The sequence below is a fragment of the Sus scrofa genome, chromosome 2 (assembly GCF_054392235.1).
Source record: "Sus scrofa isolate SSC_HxYL_T2T_F1_AM1 chromosome 2, Sscrofa_HxYL_maternal_Yorkshire_Landrace_v2.0, whole genome shotgun sequence".
Lineage (NCBI taxonomy): Eukaryota > Metazoa > Chordata > Mammalia > Artiodactyla > Suidae > Sus > Sus scrofa.
This window is the reverse complement of record NC_139384.1, coordinates 34,302,643-34,321,591: the sequence shown is the minus strand read 5'-3', so window position 1 is coordinate 34,321,591 and position 18,949 is coordinate 34,302,643. Positions and strand designations below refer to the sequence as shown.

At 40.4% G+C, this 18,949-nt stretch overlaps 1 protein-coding gene across 12 annotated transcripts in view; it reads right to left on the bottom strand.

Annotated features, from left to right (window-relative positions):
* Nucleotides 1-18,949, bottom strand: part of LOC146405318 (uncharacterized) — an 887,521-nt gene that overhangs the window by 16,712 nt on the left and 851,860 nt on the right. For 2 of the 12 annotated variants that reach the window (XR_014837133.1, XR_014837137.1), the window contains one exon: nucleotides 690-1,986. The exons of the other annotated variants lie outside the window; for them this stretch is intronic. The gene's annotated coding sequence lies outside the window, so the exon portion shown is untranslated. The remainder of the gene's footprint in view (nucleotides 1-689; nucleotides 1,987-18,949) is intronic. 12 annotated transcript variants of the gene reach the window in all.

Sequence of the window (18,949 nt, the reverse complement as noted above, 5' to 3'; positions counted from 1 at the left end):
CTCAATCTATGTAATATTTATTCCTACTTGTTTCACCAAGAATTTGTTCAAATGGATAGTTTCCTTCCTTTCCTTGGGGGCCTCGGTTTCCTATCAAATGAGAGGGTCAAATGAGATGACATCTGACGATTTGTGCTTCTAAGTTCCTATTACCCTTTCAAGCTAGAGAAAATGCAACTAGGACCTCTCAAGTTTCTAGTCCCACTGGAAAATAATTTATATGTCTATACATAGATATATACACACATATACATATGTATATATATTACATATTACATAATTATATATAATTATATATTTTCCTGGCTGAAAAACGAAAAAAAAAATGTGTAACTAAACTTCCCCTTTAATTAATCATCCCAGTTTCTTTAAAAAGACCTGTCTATATTATATTCTTCATCTGTTTAAGTCTTGTGAAGAATTTCCATTTGCCTATGTGGAAACTGAATATTGAGCCTCTCCCAGAATCTAAATTCATGATTGTCTCCCACACAGTCCAATTCTGAAATATTTTCGTGACATTTTCATGGGTTCAATAAATTACTCTGCAAATATCTACTCGCCTTGCCTGTCTTTCCCCCCACAGGAGAAATAAATAAATAAATAAATAAATAAATAAATAGAAATGAATCTGGTCTCAGCTGCAGAGACGGTCCCCGTTGCCTCCCACCCACACTCACCCACCTCACCTGGCAGCTGTTCATAGCACTCATTTCAATTAAAACAGAAATCACTTTTAATCAGGGATGCTGGTTGGCTTTATCTGTTCTGTCTTGTGGCAAAGTTTATCCAAGTTCCACAGATGCATGGTAGATGATTCAAACTCCTTTGTCATTCATTATGTTCATACAAGAGTTTAACATGAGTGGGCTGGTTTAGAAATAATTGCCTTTCTAGAGCTGGGGGAGTGGGGTGAGGGGGAGTCTCTTGGCTTCAGCTCTCTGGGTCTGGAGGATGCTGTAGGAATGGTCTTTGCCAATCCAGTCAGTGAGAGATTGCCCATAGACACCCAAAAGCACAGGTGGGAATGCTTACATCCAGTAGGTCTCCATGCAGAAATTCTCAATCATAGCTTTCTCTGTTGAGGAAGGATTCTGAGTTGGGTGGGACATTTACATTTTATGCCCGGTGTGCACTGCCAAACCTTCACAGAAATCAGCAGTTATAATATTGCATTATACCCTGGGCTTTGGAATTTGAATGACCTCAGTTGAAGTGTGTCTTTCTACATGTTATGAACTTAATGTTTCTGATATCCAACCTTCACATCTGACAAAAAGAGGAGAACATTCAATGGACCTGATGGGATTTTTATGAAAACTAACCAAGCTAATGCACGAAAGGGCTTAATACTGTACCAAGTGTTGACACGGTGAATACTTCTTAGCATTCCTGTTATTAACTCCGCAACAGGGGAATGATTCCTATTACCTCACTTGGGGTCATGCCATAAGACACAAGTCTCAAAGGTCTAGGCTACAACTTCCAAACATATTCTTTTGCATATACAACTGTGCCAGCAGTGTCAAAAATAAGAACATGTCCATCCCTTCTTCTACAGAACCATCTGAGGTTGGGTATTTATTTCTGAGAATGGTTTATGGCTTCGTTTTGAGACACTTCATCATCACGCAAAGGACAATGTGTGGCATTATGTCCATGTAGAAATGGTATGGATGTGATATTTGAAAAAAAATGGCTCCCGATGTGGTGGGAAGAAATCTTCAGGTGGTTTTAAAGCCAACAAAAAGATTGTAGTCTGGACCTGTACCAGCTGCCCCAGTTTATTACAGACTTCATTCTAAAGCTTATCAGAGATGAGGATGCACTCTGAGGTCCTATTAATATTTTATCTACAGGTGGTAACAGCACCACCTCAGCATAATTAGTAACATAACACTCTTGAAATGACAGTGTCATCTGGAGTGGAGGGGGAGCCACTGTCTTCCAACGGTCTTGCTAGAAATGCTTCTGATCAAAAACTACCTAGAAAGAGATTCAAGACAATTTTTTAATCATTCATAGAGAGAAATGGCAAACATTTGATAAGCTATCAGAAATACCAGAATATCCATATAGTTTTAGGTATAACAAAACAACAAATATATAATGTGTGTGAGGTGATCTAATGCACTGTGCTTTTTTATGATGTTAAAGTATTGATAAACTTGGATATCTGTGAAGATGTCAAAGCTTTTATGGGACATTTCCAGTGTGTACTGGTGAGGAAGGCTGGTGGACCCCATCCTCCAAAGGTTAATTTATACCTAGACAGAAATAGAACAATGATACCAACTTAGGGACCCATACATTTTAGTCTTAAACATCATTTTACTAAGGTACCGAATTATCTTTTGAATACCTTTGTGTTAATAAACCAACCTAGGAGGTCCCGTTGTGGCTCAGCAGAAATGAATCTGACTAGCATCCATGAGGACACAGGTTTGATCTCTTGCCTTGCTCAGTGGGTTAAGGAGCTGGAGTTACCGTGAGCCAAGGTATAGGTTGTAGACGAGGCTCAGATTCTGCATTGCTGTGGCTGTGATATAGGCTGGCAGCTACAGCTCCAATTCAACCCCTAGCCTGGGACCTTCCATGTGTCATGGGTGTGGCTCTTAAAAAAAAAAAAAAAAAGCCAAACTAGGTACGCATATGTGTTCATTTCATTTCATGTTAATCTCTGCTCTGACATGTTATTATCCCCATTTTAAGGATGAAAGAAAAGGATGCTCAGAAAAGAGAAATGATTTGTTCACAGTGTCCTAGATAAAATGCCAGAGTTGGACTTTAAATTCATGACTACAGATCTGAGCTCCCCTTTCCTAAGTTAAAATAAGGGTAGAAGTTGAGCAATGAGGTCCAAGGAACACTAAGAACATGCCATGCAGAGCTCCTCCTGGATGCAGGCATCTCTTCCAACATCATAACCATTGCAAAGTATGAGGGATCTTCTATTTAATGAAGGCTTATGACTTGTCTAGCTTTGTTCTTGGCCGAACGAATACAAAGATAAAAAACAGAAAAGGCATTGGGGGAGGGGGTCAAAACCATGTTTTTTTAAGCAGCTTAAAATCAACAAATCCATCTGAAGAGCAGCTTCAGACCTTTGTTATTTCAAACCAGTGTTTGATCCAACAACCAGTCTTCGGGTGTATGCTCCATTTGGAAGCAGTTCTGTGACCCACAGCATACACTGGTAAGCACACAACCTGACCAGCCTCCACAAAACATAATTGAATGTTATTACCTTGGAAATATCATATCAGGGGTTTACAGAGTGGAAGTGACAGTAATACCTTTCATGTAATCTTGCTATTGAACAAAAGGGTTGGTTGTTTGAAAAACCAGTCATTAAATCATAAATTACCACCTCTAAAGCTGCCAGTTTAGTTTGCCGATTAAATCATTTGAACCTACAAATCATCCATTTGAAAAAAATAAATAAATAAACCTTCCTAACAGAACTGAAGTGCTAAGATGAAAAAATCACTACACCATAGAAACAACTATCAAAATAAGCCTGTGCGTAGACTTAATTACTGACTCTTGTAAAGTATGTGTATAAATAGTTTGACTTTGTAAATAAATGCTGATATCTGACAGTTCTTTAGTAAAATAAAATTTTGTTACAAAGCCTTAATTTTTATTTGTGTGCTGTAAATATCAAACGAATCTAGAGAACCACATGAAAACCTCTCATCTGATTATGAAATTGCTTCTGCCCTTAACAGAGCTACTTGGTGGTGGTGTTGCTGTTGTTACCTCCATATGCCTCATTCTAGGTTTGTTTGTGTTTGTGTTTTTGTTTTTTTCCTAGAGCACATCATTGATCTCTTCCTTAAGACCGTATAACTCCATATACATTCACTTCAGGGGCTCCTTATTGACAAAGGCAATTTTCAAGACTTTCTAGGATCTCGTTAAACTCCCCATTCGAGCATTATCGTCCACTCTCTCCTTCAAATGTGGCCTCTGTTTTGATATATTGCTGTTTGCTTATGCTGCTCTCTTCACCTGGGGTTCTCTTCGAAACCTACTTATCCTGGAAGGCAGTGACAACACCAAGTGGTGGTTCTGATGAAACTAAGCACAGTTCCCCATAACATCCATTGGTTCCTGTAAACAAGCCCAAAGAAACACACTTTTTCAGTTGAGATAAACTGCAAACGCTGGTGCAGTTTGGGAGGCTGATAACACTGTCTGTACTCAGGCTGTTTACTAGCATTGGCAAAAGGAAACACAGGATCAAGGAGACAAACAAGAGAAGGAGATTTTTCTAATGCCCTTCCTGTTCTGTAGAGATGTACACTGAAATTTAGGTCATTGATTAGCCTATTAGCATATCAGGTCTGCTCCATCAGAGTGGTTCAGAGCCACAGACTCTCGATGTTTGCCATTTGTGGCTGGAGGACAGATCATGTCAAGAGTCAAGGGAGTCCTGATTAGCATGTATGAATTTGTCCTGTGCCTGACTTACATACTCGTGCATGCTGTTTCTAATGACACCACTGGGCCTATCACTAGTTGGGCAGTGGCCCACCATGTAAAGAAAATAGCAAATACTTGCTCTGCAAACATAGCCCCAAGACAACTCACCTAGGTGGGGTGCCTTCTCAGCTAATCCTTCAACCTTATCACTACTTCTAAACTATGTCTAAGCTGCTTCAAGATAACCTTTCAAGGCCAAGCTGCAATACCAACCATGTGAGTCATCCTCTAGACATACTCCTGTTCTTTCTGCCACTGAGAGCAACCTTTCCCTCTAATCCATCAGGAATTCCTTCAGTGTTTCTCTTGGATTCTCATATTTTATTTTGCACGACCATTGGAGTGTTTTCACATTTTTCCTTGCCAGACTGGAAGCTCCTTGAGAACAAGGGTTTCGGTTAGATTCATTTTATGGGTTCCCATTAGCTTAATATACTATTCTTTGAATGCATAATGGATGAAATAATTCAGTTACATCATGTAACGGGGACATGAGTGGAATTCACTTTGTGGTTCAGCAGGCTAAGAACCTGAATCATATCCATGAGAATGCAGGTTTGATCCCTGGCCTTGCTCAGTGGGTTAAGGATCCAGAGTTTCCCCCAAGCTGTGTGGTGTAGGTCGCTGATGCAGTTCAGATCCCACATTGCTGTGGTTATGATGAGGGCTGGTAGCTGCAGTCCGATTCAGCCCCTAGCCTGGGAACTTCCATATGCTGCAGGTGCAGCCTAAAAAAAAAATAAAGGAAAAGGGACATGAGTTTATCAAGCCTGATATTGGCCAGAGGCTTTGTTGTGCCATTTATTAAAAGAACAAAATAGGTGCGTAAAGGGTGGTTGATTTATTTTGTTTCTTGGACAGGAGAATGAACTCTCTTTTTTCAGATATCTGTGGTCCCTGCTTATCTACTGACCCTTAGTCCCCACCAGCATCATGAAGAGAGAAGCCAATGAGAAAGAACAAATGCTATCAGATATCCAAGTGATAAAGTTACTAATGGAGCAAATGCACTTGTTTCGCCCACTGTTAAAAGAATGATCTGAGAAAGAAGCATTTCTGCATCTTAAAAAAGTGAAATAGGGTAAACTGGGCTTTGCACAGTTCTGAAGTAAAACAATCAGTGACATAAGGAATATAGGTTTCTTCCAAAAGGAAAGCTAAAATCACAAGAGTAAAGGATAAAAAATTATTTCACCTACTTCTCTATGAGATTTATGTACACACTGAACAGAAAGGAGAAGAATTAGCATATAAGTCAAATAACTGTGTTCTGGGCTCTGAGGGCAGTTGCTTATGTAGGAAGAGCCTTCTAACAACCCCTGAGTCTCCATTTTGCCAATGAGGACATCAGGAAATAAACTGTAACTTGCCCAGAATCATGTAGCCTCACGTGGCAGAGCTAAGATCCAAATATAAATCTCCCTGACTCTAAAAAGTGTGCACTGTTTGGTCCTCTCGGCTGAGCAAGTATGATGTGATTTTGTAATAATTACTAGAGAATGACATATTATAGAATGACCATTTAAGGAGAAAAGTGAAACTGTTCTGAGAAACTAAAAATAGTTTGAGGCTGGGGAGCAGTTCCAGTGCCAGAGAGGTTAATTAAAAGTAGGTATTTAATAAAGTTTTCATTGAAACACAGAATGGCAGCTGTAATCAAATCCATGAGAAGAGTGAAATATACAGGTTCCCACTGTGTGAAGGACAGAGCTATTTCTGAAATCAAAACAGAAACATGAAGAGATTACAGTTTGACCCACTTCCTGGCATAAGAACTTGGTATTTCCAGATTGCTTCAGAACACCAGTAACCTTACCACAGCTTGAAAATATTATTTAGGATCAACAGATCTGCAGGCAATGTTGAGAATGGATGCTGAGGCACTTGAAACAGATTTATCTATTACTTAAATTAAAAATGTTATTAATGTCTTATATGCAAAGATGGCCTGGAGGCCAGATGGCTGCACAATCCCATATTCTAAAGCCCACAAAGCACATTTCATTGGGGTTTTTAACTTAGGGTTTCCATATTAAAAAAAAAAAAAATTATTAAAGCTACGTATAGGCCTCATTCTCTGTTATTAAAAATGACTTTTAAAGACTTCTAAAAAACTTTTAGCAGACAGAGAACACAGATTTATTTCTAGGATGATTTGTGAAGGCAGGTAAATGGCACAAGTGGTTATTTTCCCAGATGTTTTATTTTTCTCCATCCGTACGAACTAGGGGAAGTAAAAATGGTTTTAGCTATTAGGGATTAAACCCTCTTTCTAGAGGCTACATATCACTGTGTTTCTAAGAAAAAATAAATTGATTTAGGAATACGTAAATACTTTCATCTCCAAAATGACAAACCACTCCAAGGAAAAGTGAAAAATGTGATTTATTGTTCAGCAATTTGAAAATACCTAGATATTTGTCTAAGTATACTTTCTTGAAACAACAAGTGCATATGAATCTTGGACAAGTTTGTCTGAAATGACCAACTTTAGCTGAGTTAATAATATCTCCCCCCTTTTGAAAAGGTGCAGTCAATAAGGATATTCTAAAAATTGTCAGCAAAAGTAAAGAAATGAAAAACCTAAGCGACAGCGAGAGCTGAACAGCTTGGGCTCTTTAATGAGGTAAACGTAGGTTTAAATCCTGGGTTCACTGTTTAGTAGTGACTCAACTCTAAGTAATTTATTTTGACTTCTTGGATATTTAATTTCCTAGTTTGTAAAATGAAAAAATAATGTACACAAATGTATATAGTAATTACTATGTATTATAAAATGTAATAATTACTCAGTAATTGTTAGCTGTTATTATATTATATTAAATCACATGAAATTTCCATTTTATGTGACAAATGATCAAATCTTGGCTGCTTCATATGATTTCACACAGGTCAATCTAGCATTATAAAAATTCCAAAAGTACAAAAAGGGAGAGTGGAAAGTGAAGGCCTAACTTGCTCAACGGGATCAAAGGTGGGGAATTTTCCAAACAGCCAGGAGGTGTTGATAGCACTGCCAGTAAATATATAGCATTACCCATAAGCTCAGGGACAGTACTGAATTTTTAGAAAGAGAAATGCCAAAGTGCACTTTCAAGAATGAAATAGAGGGAGGGTTCTTTGACAAAATCTGAATATTGAAGAGAATGGGGGAGTAGTTATCCACAGGGTGGGTGTGTGTGTGTGTATCTCCACACCCACAGCATATGGATGTTCCTGGGCTAGGGATTGAATCTGAGCTGCAGCTGTGGCAACACTGGATCCTTTAATCCACTGCTCTGGGCTGGGGATCAAACCCGTGTCTCTGCGACAACCTGAGTCACTGCAGCTGGCTTCTTACCTGCTGGCCCACAGGAGGAACTCCACCCAGGTCTATATGTTTTTACTGATGATTTTTTTAAGAGCCTTAGTAGATCAAAATGGAATGAAGAGAAAACAACATGGAAAACAGTAAATTCAGGATACTTTCTTGATGGAGTAAATTTGCTAGGAATTGCACTCAGGATAAACAGTTTAGTGACAACAGTTTTTCTTTTCCGCACTCTCTTGGAATACATATGTTTGAGTTTTTTCACCTCCAGAAGAAAAAGCAGTGAAAATATTTCTAGAATTTTTATAAATTGTAGGCAATGCTCATCCCACTTTTCGTGTACTTTGAAGTCTAGGTGATCAGATTTTATTGTGGTGGTTATTGGGAAAATATCAAGGGTATCCAGAAAATAGAAGAAAAATAGAAGAAATGTGTGTTTAAATTCATCTATCTAAGGACTAAGAGCCCCCTAAAACCTTGGAAGAGCCTTGCATTCCTATCACCTCTGCCTGTGCCTTCTGATTCTATTTGCGTCACATTCATGCTCATTCTATCCTTCAAGTAGAAATTCACGCCCGTTCATAAAAACAGATGTGTCCCTGAGATTGTTGATTATAATAAAACATTCTACAAATTGAATATGGTTTTTTTTATATATTTTCTTCCAAAATATAAGATTTTCCAAGAGTCATACAATGGTAAATAGACACCATGTACCATCCTTACACTCACACACACACAAAAGATTAAAAATGCATCAGAGATAAAGGAAACTGAAGAATCAAGTAGAACAACAATAGAAAATATCCATGGAATCGCCTCCAGGTCTCAGGATTTGTTTTCAAGTATTCATAAATTCCTTCCTTCATCTAAGATGGACTGAACTTCCTACAACTGGGCATCAATTATGAACAAAAACATTAAAGAGTTGCTGCTTTCATAAAATTTTCAGTCTGGAGGGGGAATAGATGCCAACACTCAGTTAAATAAATGAATGCTTTAATTTTAGATTAAGTGCTATGTGGGAAACAAACAATGCACTACAGAGGAGAACTTTTCTTGTATGTGGTTGTGGACTCTTTCCCTGAGGAAGTATCATGTGAGGTGAAAGATGAAGGGTCAAAGAGTGAAGCTGGAAAAGTTGAAGCTTAAGAGTTTTAGGAAGACTGGAAGGAATATCCAAAGGCCCTGAGGCTGGGAAGAAACTGGCTTTTCCTGTAATCTGAAAGGCCAGAGTGGCTGGAACACAGAAAACGCAGGGAATGGGGCTCTAAGATGAGGTTGGAACAGTGAGTAGGGTCCAGGACCAAGGACGATGAAGGACATGTTAATTAAATTTAATTTAATTTTTTCTAATAGGCAAGATGGCTTAAAGAGGTTTTAAAAAATCAAATTATACTTCAAAAATTATGGGAGAGTAGAGAAAACAAAGAAAATCCTGGTGAGACCAATACTATCATTTCTTCAAGAGACAGTGGTAACAAAGAATCCAAAAACTGTTGGGGCCAAGGACTCAGAGACAAAAATCTTCTTTTCAATCTGTTCTTTTGTCTTTACAGGTGGAAAAATTGTGGGGAGCAGTAGGGGAAGGAGGGGGCTGCATTTTCCAGCCACAAGCCTAGGGACTGACTTTGCATGGTCTCTGACTTTTGTTTACCAAGTTAGTTGTACCATCAAGGGGCAAGAAACATTTAAAAAAAAATTTTTTTTTTCTCGGCAAGTCTTCCTGGTTTTCAAAGTCAGAAATTCCCCCTATTTCATAAACTACCAGAATTTAGTATAAGGAATTGCCTTATGATAAAAGATGCCTTCTATATTTTTGTTAGTAGGGAACAAAGGATCTGTTCCCAGGGATCTTTGCCAAGTAGTATAAAGAAAAATTTAAAAGGCAGGGGAGGAAATGGTTGAAAAAACTCAAGAGAATCACATTGGCATTTGGTAGAAGCAAATATAAGGAGTGCTCATAGGAACTGGGAAGTGCTTCAGGTAGCTACACTGTATATCTTTCTGAGTCCACTTTTCTTTTTTTTGGGGGGGGGCGCTTATTCATGACATTCTTGTCCCGGTGGCTTCAATGACTTACAGCTTTGGCTTGTTTATGAACCTCCTACTCTGACACAGAGTGACTTTTCAACCCTTGAGTCCTCTTTCATCTGAACTCAGCCCTTTGTCTCTTAGTTCAGATTCTCTTTGAGGTAATTATATAGGTAATTTCAGTCTGTGGGTGCTTTTCTCACACCCACAGGCTGAAATTCCCACATTGGTTCAAATGTCCCCTCCAGAAACAATCACACTAAGAGGGTTGGATAAACATGACTGCCCATATTTGAGTTTGTCATCATGTTGGCTCAATTCAAGAGAAAACTGAACCTAGAGGAAACTGAGTTCATATCACAGAGTAAAAAGATAACAACTACAACAATTTTTCAAACTCAGGAAAAAAAAAAAAAACCTTGAATTTTCACTCTAACCAGCACCTCTAGAAAGAATATAAGAGGGCAACTCAGGTAAAGATAATGCTTAACAATGTATCTTTAAAGCCTCCCCTGATTAAGAAAGTTTAAGGATTAGGGGTCTTGTGTATGTTTCTGTGCTGTAACAGCACCTAATAACCCAGCCACGTAAGATATGAAATCCTATAGTATTTACGGACAGAATGTTACTCTAAACTTTCAGGATACACATACCATCTGCCTGAGGCTGAGTTTTAAAGTTTAGAAAGTGGAGAAGACAAGCATTTTCTTGGTCTGAAACATTTATTTTTCTCCCTCCTTAGAGACACCATCATTGGGCCGCTCTTGGGAGATGAAGGAGAGAAAATGAGACATGGCTTTTAGTAGAGTGGGGGTCAGTAGCGAGGAAGATGGCTGGGGGTGGCTCACAAAGGACACTCCAGTTTTCCCATCTCTGGCCTTTCGTATGCAGGGCAGACACCCTGGAGCCATCTAGTGGTATAATATCACTGAATTAAAACATGAGGAGAGCTGGGTTTAGACTTGAGGGAAAGTCCAGGTGCCTCTCCAGTGCAATCTATAGGAACAATCTCACATAGAGGTATCATCATTTTACGAAGACAACTCCTTCTGCAGATGTCCTGGTTCTAGCAAGGCAATGGAAATCCACGCCCTTGGCCTAATTCCCTTGGACTACAGCCTCCTGCAGCACTGTTCCATGCCCTACATCATCTAGTAACCTAGGTGGGGTGGAATTTATAAACAATAGTTATTTTAAAAAACAAATCCATACAATACAAGATTGCATCTATCCAGTAGAACATAGAACCTGTTGGTTCCTTTATTATTGACGCCTACACAACTCTGCCTATTTTAGAATAACACTTTTGGGTTGAGGTTGGGTGCTCAGGGGATATTCAGTGGTTTTTAAGTTGTAAGGATAGTGCTTTATTTTGCCTGATATTTATGGGGGTTGAGGAATAGGAGAACTGGAGACACTGCCTTCCCCAAAACTGAAAACCAATCCTCTCTCTAAAGATCTGAACTGGATGGGACTGATTTGAAATACTTGGAAGAGGTTTTCCTTAGAAACTGCATTAATAGCTCTTTCTTATTAAGTTTACTTCATTTCTTTTACTTGGTAAACTAAATTAGGCTCTATGGTAATTGATCTCAAACTTGAGTACACATCAGAATAAAGTGAGGTAGAGTTCTCTTGTAACTCAGCAGATTAAGAACTCAACTAGTATCCATGAGAGCGTGGGTTCAATCCCTGGCCTTGCTCAGTAGGTTAAGGACCCGGCATTGCTGCAAGTTGCAGCATGGGTGGTAGACAGCTAAGATCCCACGTTGCTGTGGCTGTGGAGTGGGTCGACAGCCATGGCTCCAATTCAACACCTAGCCTAGGAACTTTCATATGCTACAGGTATAGCCCTATAAAGAAGAAAGAAGAAGAAGGAGAAAAAAAAAAAAAGAATCACTTGAAGGCTGTTAAAATGCAGACTTCTAGAATTTCTAGAATTTCTATCGGGGGAATCTGGGTAGGGTCCAATAATTTGCATTAATAACAAGTTCCCAAGAGATACTGATCCTGTTGACTGAGAGACTGTACTTTGTGAACTACTGATGTGGGGACTCCAAGCACAGAGGTTTACACTTTACTGTTGGTAATTCTTCCATTTTTTTTTTTAAGACTTGATTTTTTTTTTTTCCTAATTTTTTGCCCTTGTCCATGGCATGCAGCAGTTCCCAGGCCAGGGATGAAACCTGTGCTACAGCAGTGACCCAAGCTGCTGCCCCGACAATGCAGGATCCTCAACCTGCTACGTCATAAGGGAACTCTGTGATTCTTTAAATAATGAGATCCTGTTAATAAGTTTAAACTCGGGGAGTTCCCTTTGTAGCTCAGTGGTTAATGAACCCAACTAGGATCCATGAGGATGCAGGTTCAATCCCTGGCCTCCCTCAGTGGGTTAGGGATTAGGCATTGCCATGCCATAAGCTGTGGTGTAGGTCACAGACAAGGCTCGGATCCCACATTGCTGTGGCTGTGGTGTAGGCTGGCAGCTGTAGCTCTGGTTTGACCCCTAGCCTTGGAACTTCCATGTGCCACAGGTCCAGCTCTAAAAAAGAAAAAAAGTTTAAACTCATACTGTTCACCAGTGACAGTCCAACAAGTGGAGAGATGAGTTGTTGGGACAAGGAAGAGTGACTTTATTTGGAAGGCCAGGAGACGGAGAAGATGGGGGACTAGAACCGTCATCTCCAAATTACAATTCAGGCTTCTTTTATACCAAAAGCAGAGGAGGGAGGTAAGGTTCTGGTTCTGGCCAGACTCCAGGGAGAATGTATTAATTTCTTACTTTCTGCAGCCATCCGAAGGTGGACTTGGTCAGGATGTTTCCCGTAAGCTAAATAAAAGTATTTTGGCTTAAAGCTTATTACCTGGGAGGCAGGGTTCTCAGACATGGGCCATTATCTATAATTTAAACTTATAGACAATATCCCTTTAGTGATTAACTCATCATAGAATACAAAGGTGCTGCCCTATTACAATCCTTCACAGAATCCCAGTAGATAAAACAGATACAAAGAAAGCTGCTCTGATTAAAATGAAGCTTGAGGAAACACAGCTCACCTAGTCTTCCTCACTCGCCACATATTTCCACAGCAGATCCTGGATGCACCTTGGTAAAACCCCAAAGCCCTCGCAGAGCAGTTTGGAAACCAAAGCACCTTGCTAGTAAGACCGCTGTCCCTTTAACTATCCCTTGGTGTTTACCAGCGACACAGCCCTTAGAATATTCGGTTCCTCGCTCTCATTGTTCCTTCCCAGACTCAAATACCGTTTCCTACAAAATGCCTCTTTTGCAGCTTATCACTCTTTTCCGTTGGGTGGGGTTGGGGGATACTTATGGGTAGAAGAGTACATTTTTCTCCTACAGATAGCACTTCCCTACAAATGGGGTTTCACAGTATAGTCCTTGAGATATGAGTTATGGTATAAACATCCGTGCTGCTTGAGGGGTATCTCTTGCACAGCTCGGTTCTTTGGTACTCCAGGAGCAGTACACCAAAATCACCATTGCCCTGGCTTCTGCCACTGCCACCAAGTCACCTCCAGCCCCTTCCACAGCCATGAAGCAGATTGTTTTTACTGTCACATGACATGTAACTTATCCCAAAACAATTACAGAGATCTATTTAGGAACACCTTTAAGCCATAGCTTTTAACTCACGATTTCTTTCTTTCAATAACCCGATGTTGATTTATTCCAGAGCAGAGAGAGAAAACAGGTTAAGAATTGTAATTGACTTGCAGGTTTTCTAAGTGGTAGCCTTTATCAGAATACCTATGGGAATATGTAACTGTGGATATTTGTCTCAGGTAGATACTTCTCTCTCTCTCTTTTTCTTTCCTTTCCAAATGAGTTCTTGAATGTAAACCATGACTCAAAAGCAGAAAGGTGGAATTTTCCGCATCTCCGAGTGCTGGAATTGCTTCGGGATATAAATCTAGAATCAATTCACTTCAGGCTACAGAAATTGTATAACTTCCTGAGGGATAGGAACCCAAGGTGAATAGTTCCAGGATTTTACTGGTGGAGACATAACCCACCCTGAAAACCAAGAGCAGACTTGCCCGCCAGAAAGTGCATGTTCTTCGCTTTTCGGCTTGTCATTTTCTGATTTTTGCACCCTGAATGTGTAGTTCACTGAACAAATTTCAGATCCTCAGTACTCTTTCTCCAGGAATTTACATTACAGTTCCTATCCCCCTTGTCAAGGATCTGTTCCTTAATCCCAACTGTAGAAAGACTCTAATCTAAAATCACTAATATTCACATGGAGTTCCCATCGTGGTGCAGTGGTTAACGAATCCGACTAGGAACCATGAGGTTGTGGGTTCGATCCCTGGCCTTGCTCAGTGGGTTAAGGATCCAGCATTGCCGTGAGCTGTCATGTAGGTCGCAGATGCTCGGATCCCGCGTTGCTGCGGCTCTGGCGTAGGCCCGTGGCTACAGCTCCGATATGACCCCTAGCCTGGGAACCTCCATATGCCATGGGAGCGGCCCTAGAAAAGGCAAAAAGACAGAAAAGAAATGAAGATAGGAGTTCCCACTGTGGCACAACAGGATCATGGCACCTCTGGAGCACTGGGATGCAGATTCTGTCCCCAGTGCAGTACACTGGGTTAAAGATGCGGCGTTGCCCCAGCTGCTGTGGCTTGGATATGATCCCTGGGCCAGGAACTCCATATGCCATGGGGCAGCCAAAAAAAGAAAAAAAGATATGAAGATAAATTGCCCAACTTCATATCACTAGGTAATAGCGGAATCAAAAACATATCCCAAGATTTACTGTTTTAGGTCCAGCTACTCTATCTCATCATCAGGAACTACCATGTATGTTACTTTCTCTGTATTTGCTACTTTTACACTTGGGAAAGGAAAAAAAAAAAGGGTTCCGCCCCCGGAAGTAACTGCTCAATTTCTTATGAAAAAAATGAAGTATTTTATAATACACTGAGGACATTTGGATAGTGGTCCAAATAAATTCTTCAAACCGACAGACCTCTGATTTTTCAAGGGTTGTTTCAAAGACTATGCCCTTAAGCCAACCAAGCATCATCTTTGGGGAGATTTTATTTGCGTGATCAATTCATATCTGGACAGGTCTTCTGCTGGTTGGCATAGCAACTAACTGAAGTTCATTGAACTTTTAGATGTGTTTGCTAACAGTCTAAAGCTGATTTTCCCCCATAGGGACCAGAAAAGGCTTTCTTTGTTAAACCTCTCCAGTTGCATTCAAAAATACATCGTTTTCCTCGAGCCTTACAAACATACACATTTGAGATTTGGAAAGTAATATTAGAAAAATTGCATCTATCATATGACACCATAAGAATTTTCCTCCATTTCCTGAAAGAAAGGGTAAAGTTTAAGTTAAACATGACCCTGTTTTATATCCATTTCTACATCTTTGCCTGTTCATCTTAGGAGATTCTTTCCAAGAATTTTTTTTAATTTGTTGAAGAAAGTCTGGGTGGTGATTTTGTAGAAGGTTGGTATTTACTTTGGCCTGGATAAAGTTTTTGACTTGAAAGTGTTCAGTCTCTTCTTTGGTGAAGGTCTCCAAGAATGTGTTCGCACACTCTGTACATTAAGCGAAGAGTTAAACAATGTGTATTTAAAGAAGGCCTGTCCCAAACTTGTGCTAGGTACCTTGGAAGATAAGAGATGGCATTGATTTTTCAATGCCATCACTGTATATTTTTTTAAAAGACTAAAGGGAAGGGAATGCTAGCAAAGAAGATGTCTCTACTCCAGGGAACAGTACAAAAAAAATTTTTTTTCAAGGACAATTTCCAGTTTCATCTTACTTTTTTCTAGGTTGATTCTCAGTTTTGAAAGCATTATTACTATGAGAATTAAAGAAGCTTAAGATATAGTAGTAGTAGTAGTTTCTCTAAACAAATGTCATACCTGACCTATGTGTAACTTAGAAGATCATCTTACTATTTGAAGAGATAAAAAGATAGCTTTTTGAAAATTTTCCCCTTATGTAGAATAGAATGAGTTCTATTTTCATTATTTTTTCGAGGAATAGTCTTGTTCCTTGTTTCTTATTTAAAGTCTGGAAGCAGTGTACAATATTTCCCAAATCAAAGAGCTTTTATTTCCCTCATGTCATTTTTCTGGAGCATCAGAAAGATGTCTCAAATGTGGTTTTGTAGTCATTTCTCGAGACTGGATCTGTTAGGGGCTGTGCTACTCTGATTAAATAATTACCATCTGACTATTCTCAGAGACTGTTTCCTCATAGGCTGGACCTGAGCCCATCTACTGCCAATGAGGCTATTAACACTTCAATGACTTTATTGATTAACAGCAATTAGCTCAGGTTGCTGACAATGTGTAACTGACCACTGCTATTTATAAACAGCTACTCATCAGCCCCAAACTAAGGCTTAGTTGCCTGTGGTTTTGTGGGCAGCTGGACTCCAGCCTCCTGTGTCTGGGGGGCTTTTATAATGAAGCAGGGGTATTGTATGGATCTTCATTCACAAATGTCCTTTTTGCACTCTGAAGGGGCTGCCTTTGTTTGACTAGGAAAAGAGAGAAGTGAGAAATGTTTAGTGCTGGGGTTGCAGGAGGCTATGGGCATGTGGCAAAAAGGAGAGTTGAGTGCCAATTCTGAACAAAACCCCACTGTGGCGATTTTGAAGGGCTGTGCAGCGTGAGGTTTAACATTGACCTATGCTGCCACCCTATGGACACTGGCAGAAATTCTTATCCTGGTGACTTGGCTACAGGGACTGCAGGAAACTTAATGATAAATAGAAGGCCAAAGACGTTTCAAACAATACACCTTTAATTTAAAATATCTCAGAGTCCACCTTACTGCTTCAAATGATAGGCTTTGGGGCATTTTCTAGAGTATTAAAGTAATCCTTTGAGACTATTAACAAATGATCTCTAAGGTTCTGAGGCCAAACCTCTCCTACACAAATGAAAGGTTGAGGCGCTGACCCTGGGCTTCTTGACCCCGTCTCACAAACCAAATAAAGAGAATGAGGAGCTTTCAAGGTGAGACTAGAGGGAAGAAGAAAAGCAAGAGACAGAAATGAGTGTGAGGGGAAGGGAAATGGGAGGAGAAGGCACTGAAACCAGGAAAATCTGAATTTAAGCTCTGACAATTATATACTGGTGTTGGAGATTCTGGCAGGGGAGCACAGCTATTTGTATTCCTTGATGGAAGAAAGGGCCTTCTCTATGGGGAAGTTCGTCCTCAGACTCAGCATGCAGCTTTGGGGATCGGGGCATGTGTAGAGTGGGGAGGGGGGAAGGGACACTTGCCTAACCAGCCAGATCAGCTCCGTGAACACTGGCCATTAATGGGGTGCAAGTGTCACAGTCAAATCGCCCTCACATCCCATGTGAGCTGTTATGGGATGTTCTCCTTATGATGATGCCAGAAGGGCAAGAAGATAAGCCCTTGCTCCTGACACATGGCTGAAAACCAACCTGCTAAACAAGTCATATGGGCAAAGGCCAGTGGCGGAAAAGGGTGCTGCCCAGAAGGACAAGAGGATGAATATATAGGTAGAGGATTAAGACCCATAATTCCATCGATTGCACTCCATCATCCATCGTTTGTGTATATTGGTACCTATTGTAGCTTCTGCCCTATACGTCAATGCCCCAGATCTCCAGATCTTCCCTGGTGATGAGTTATGGGAGGAGAGAAAGTACTAGCACATAAAGCAAAATCTCAGGAGAAACGTGGGAGTGATTTTAATACATTCCCTGCCACAAATTTGGAGGAAAAGGAGACCCAAACAAAATCTTGCATCTCTTTTTGCAGTAACATTTCATTGTGCAGGTGTCTTGCATTTTTCAATTTTCCTTAAAGGTTTGCCCTTACTGAGAAATACTCCTGTGACAGATTAAATGAAATGGAGATGTGAGGCTGGAGCAAGGACTGGGAAAGTTTGCCAAGTACAGGGGAAAATAAACAACTATCAAAAGGTGAGCAAGAGATGGATAAGCATGGGTACTTGTCCCCCTGCTTTTTATCTCCTCACCTCCTACTCACACCCCAACTAACAAACCTGCGTCATTTGAGCTGAAAGAAGAATTCATCTCTGAATATAGATCTGAGTTAAAATCATCCTGCAGTGGTCCTACTGTGGCTTTTGAGAACAATGCCATCTCTTAAAATAACTGTGTTTTCAATCCTGACCTTCAGCGTGTCTGAAAGTTTGTGAGGATGAATAGCGAATAGTGAATAGCATGCCGCAGAATGCAGCCCCTTAATTGCTCACGGGGAAGTCACAGAGGATTTTTCAATCCTTCCGTTTCTGCCAATGTTTGGAAAAGATCACTGAGTCAGGATCTATGTGGGACTACCAGACTGAGTGAGAGATGAAAATGTCCATTTGAGCCAGCGTCTCAACCTTTGGTGAAGCAATTTGGAGAGGCGGGGGCAGGAAACAGTGCATTACCATGGTGTGGGCAGACTTGAGCGTCAGATGCATGTGCACTTAAATGGTGTCATTACCATTTAATAGCTGTGTGGCCTTGAGCAAGTACCTCGTCCTCTCATAATCATTTCAATAACTCTATCTGCAAACAGGCTGTTTGTGAGGCTGGAGCATGCTAATATATGTAAAATATGTAAAACATGGTACCCAGTGGGTACCCAGGAGAAGACAGCTGCTTTATAACTGTTAAAATGTATCATGAAATTTGTTTTCAGCAAAGGATAAGGCAGGAACCCAGTCTGCTCTGACAAGATAGAACTTGGAGACAGGGCAGTGAACCTGAGCTGTGGATGGGGCAGGGGTGAGGCTGGTTGGGGGGCGGGGGTGCTGGGCAGGCGGCGGGGGAGGGGGGGTCGGTCGTTGACACAAGTAGAGAAGGGATCTGGAGGAAATGGAGACCAGTAAAAGTAAGACAATAACAAAAGGACCCTCTCTCCTTCTTCTCCAAGGCTGAACATTGGCAGTTAGCTCCCAGAGGATCACATTCATGCTGATGACTCCAAATTTAGTGATTTCAGCTGTAGAAAACAGGCTTTTCAGTCATTGGAATAAAAGAGGGAAAGGTGTGGTGATTAATTTTGTGTGTCTACCTGACCGCACCATGAAGTGCTGGACACTTGATGAAACACTATTTGGGGTGTGTTTGGGAGG